The sequence below is a fragment of the Salvelinus sp. IW2-2015 genome, linkage group LG14, assembly GCF_002910315.2.
Source record: "Salvelinus sp. IW2-2015 linkage group LG14, ASM291031v2, whole genome shotgun sequence".
In the NCBI taxonomy this organism is placed as follows: Eukaryota; Metazoa; Chordata; class Actinopteri; order Salmoniformes; family Salmonidae; genus Salvelinus; species Salvelinus sp. IW2-2015.
Window position 1 is genome coordinate 13,945,250 of NC_036854.1, and position 3,909 is coordinate 13,949,158.

Below are 3,909 nucleotides of genomic sequence, written 5' to 3' on the forward strand. Positions count from 1 at the left end.
TGTAAACTTAGCAGTAGAAAGCCTGAACAGTATATTTGACATATCAGCTAACATATGAAATTAAAAACATTCAAGAGAGACCTGGCAGATGAACTGCAATGAGAAATGGTTTGATGAAGAGTGCAAAAACCTAAGAAAGAAATTGACAAACGTATCCAACCAAAACCCAGAAAACCAGAACATATACGCTTTCACTACGGGAAAACACTAAAACAGTACAGAAATACACTCAGAAAATAGAAGCAACAGCCTTTCAGAAAACAGCTCAATGTTACTGAAGAATCCATAGAATCAAGTCACTTCTGGGAAAATTGGAAAACACTGAACAAACAACAGCACGAAGAGCTAGCTATCCAAAATGGAGATGTATGGATAAACCACTTCTCCAACCTTTTTGGTCATAAAAGAAAGCACCAACAGCAAAAACATATACAGTACATGACAATTTAGGATTCTCCAATTACATTGAATGAACTGCAGGACAAAATACAAACCTTCCAACCCCAAAAGGCCTGTGGTGTTGATGGTAACCTAAATMAAATTATAATATATACAGACCACAAATTCAAGTTGGCTACACTCAAAATGTTCAATATTATCTTCAGCTCTGGCATCTTCCCTAATGTTTGGAACTAAGGTCTAATCACCCCAATCCACAAAAGTGGAGATAAATTTGACCCCAATAATTACTGCGGAATCTGTGTTAACAGTTACCTCTGGAAAATCCTCTGCAGTGTCATAAACAGCAGACTCCAACATTTCCTCAGTGAAAACAATGTCCTGAGCAAATGTCAAATTGGCTTCTTACCAAAATACAGTATGACAGACCACATATACACCCTGCACACAGGACCACAAACATTAATTCTATCTTGACACCCTTGCCCTAGAACACACAAAGAATTACACATACCTCGGCATAATCATCAGCTCCGCAGGTKACTTCCATAAGGCTGTGAACGATCTGAGAGCCTTCTACGCCATCAAAGAACATACAATTTCACATCCCAATTAGGATCTGGCTAAAAATACTCCAATCAGATTGTGAGGTCTGGAGTCCACTCACCAACCAAGAATTCAGAAAAAAGGGTAAACACCCAATTGATACTGCATGCAGAATTCTGCAAAACATTTCCTCAGTACAACACAAAACCTCTGACACGCCTAGTATATAGGTCCTGGATGGCAGGAAGCTTGACCCCAGTGATGTACTGGGCAGTTGCCATACCAGGGGGTGATGAAACCGGTCAGGATGCRCTTGATGGTGGAGCTGTAGAACTTTTTAAGGATCTGGGGACCCATGCCAAATCTTTTCAGTCTCCTGAGAGGGAAAAGGTGTTGTCATGCCCTCTTCATGACCGTTTTGGTGTTTTTGGACCATGATAGTTTGTTGGTGATGTGGACACCAAGAAACTTGAAACTCTTGACCCGCTCCACTACAGCCCCGTCAATGACAATTCGGGCATGTTTGGCCCTCCTTTTTCTGTAGTCCACAATCAGCTCCCCTGTCTTGCTCATGTTGAGGGAGAGGTTGTTGTCCTGGCACCACACTGCCAGGTCTCTCACCTCCTCCCTATAGGCTGTCTCATCATTGTCGGTGATCAGGCTTACCACTGTTGTGTAGTCAGCAAACTTATTGATGGTGTTGGAGTCTGAGGGGCCCCTGTGTTGAGGATCAGCATTGCAGATGTGTTGTTGCTACCCTTACCACCTGGGGGCGGCCCGTCAGGAAGTCCAGGATCCAGTTGCATAGGGAGGTGTTTCGTCCCAGGGTCCTTAGCTTAGTGATGAACTTTGTGGGCACTATGTAGTTGAAGTCAATGAACAGCATTCTTACATAGGTGTTCCTTTTGTCCAGGTGGGAAAGGGCAGTGTGGGGTGCGGTTGAGATTGCGTCATCTGTGGATCTGTTGGGGAGGTATGTGAATTGGAGTGGGTCTAGGGTTTCCGGGATGCTGTTGATGTGAGACATGACCAGCCTTTCAAAGCACCTTTCAAAGCACTCCGACGAGAGTGCTACGGGGTGGTAGTCATTTAGGCAGGTTACCTTCACTTTCTTTGGCACAGGGACTATGGTGGTCTGCTTGAAACATGTAGGTATTACAGACCCGGCAAGAAGCGGTTGAAAATATCAGTGAAGACACTTGCCAGTTGGTCCGCGCATGCTCTGAGTACATGTCCTGGTAATCAGTCTGGCCCCGCGGCCTTGTGAATGTTGACCTGTTGAATGGGCTTACTCACATCGGCTACAGACAGCGTGATCACACCGTTGTCCGGAAGAGCTGGTGCACTCATGCATGCTTCAGTGTTGCTTGCCTCAAAGCGAGCATGAAAGGCATTTAGCTCGTCTGGTTGGCTTGTGTCACTGGGCAGCTCGTGGTTGGGTTTTCCTTTGTAGTCCGTAATAGTTTGCAAGCCCTGCCACATCCGACGAGCGTCAGAACTGGTTTAGTAGGATTCAATCTTAGTCCTGTATTGACGCTTTGCGTGTTTGATGGTTCGTCTAAGGGCATAGCGGGATTTCTTATAAGTGTCTGGATTAGTGTCCCGCTCCTTGAAAGCGGCAGCTCTAGCCATTAGCTCCCTGCGGTTGTTGCCTGTCATCCATGGCTTCTGGTTGGGATATGTACGCACGGACACTGTAAGGACGACGTCGTCAATGTACTTATTGATGAAGCCGGTGACTGAGGTGGTCTACTCCTCAATGCCATTGGATGAATCCCGGAACATATTCCAATCTGTGCTAGCAAAAGAGTCCTGTAGCGTAGCATCTGCGTCATCTGACCACTTCCATGTTGAGCTGGTACTTCCTGCTTTAGTTTTTGTTTGTAAGCAGGAATCAGGAGGATAGAATGATGGTCAGATTTGCCAAATGGAGGGCGAGGGAGAGCTTTGTATGTGTCTCTGTGTGTGGAGTAAGAGTCTTTTTCCCCTGTYGTTGCACATGTGACATGCTGGTAGAAATGAGGTAAAACAGATTTAAGTTTGCCTGCGTTAATGTCTCTGGCCACGAGGAGGCTGCTTCTGGATGAGCATTTCCTTGTTTGCTAATCATCAAATCAAATCAAATGTATTTATAAAGCCCTTCTTACATCAGCTGATATCTCAAAGTGCTGTACAGAAACCCAGCCTAAAACCCCAAACAGCAAGCAATGCAGGTGTAGAAGCACGGTGGCTAGGAAAAACTCCCTAGAAAGGCCAGAACCTAGGAAGAAACCTAGAGAGGAACCAGGCTATGAGGGGTGGCCAGTCCTCTTTTGGCTGTGCCGGGTGGAGATTATAACAGAACATGGCCAAGATGTTCAAATGTTCATAGATGACCAGCAGGGTCAAATAATAATAATCACAGTGGTTGTTGAGGGTGCAACAGGTCAGCACCTCAAGAGTAAATGTCAGTTGGCTTTTCATAGCCGATCATTCAGAGTATCTCTACTACTCCTGCTTTCTCTAGAGAGTTGAAAACAGCAGGTCTGGGACAGGTTGCACGTCCGGTGAACAGGTCAGGGTTCCATAGCCGCAGGCAGAACAGTTGAAACTGGAGCAGCAGCACGGCCAGGTGGACTGGGGACAGCAAGGAGTCATCAGGCCAGGTAGTCCTGAGGCATGGTCCTAGGGCTCAGGTCCTCCGAGAGAAAGAAAGAAAGAAGAGAGAGAGAATTAGAGAGAGCATGGCCTTATACAGCTCGTTGAGTGCCGTCTTAGTGCCAGCATTGATTTGTGGTGGTAAATAGACGGCTACGAATACTATAGATGAAAACTCTCTTGGTAGATAGTGTGGTCTACAACTTATCATGAGGTACTCTACCTCAGGCGAGTACTACCTCGAGACTTCTGTAATATTAGAGATCGCGCACCAGCTGTTATTGACAAATAGACACCCCCACCCCTCGTCTTAGCAGACGTAGCTGT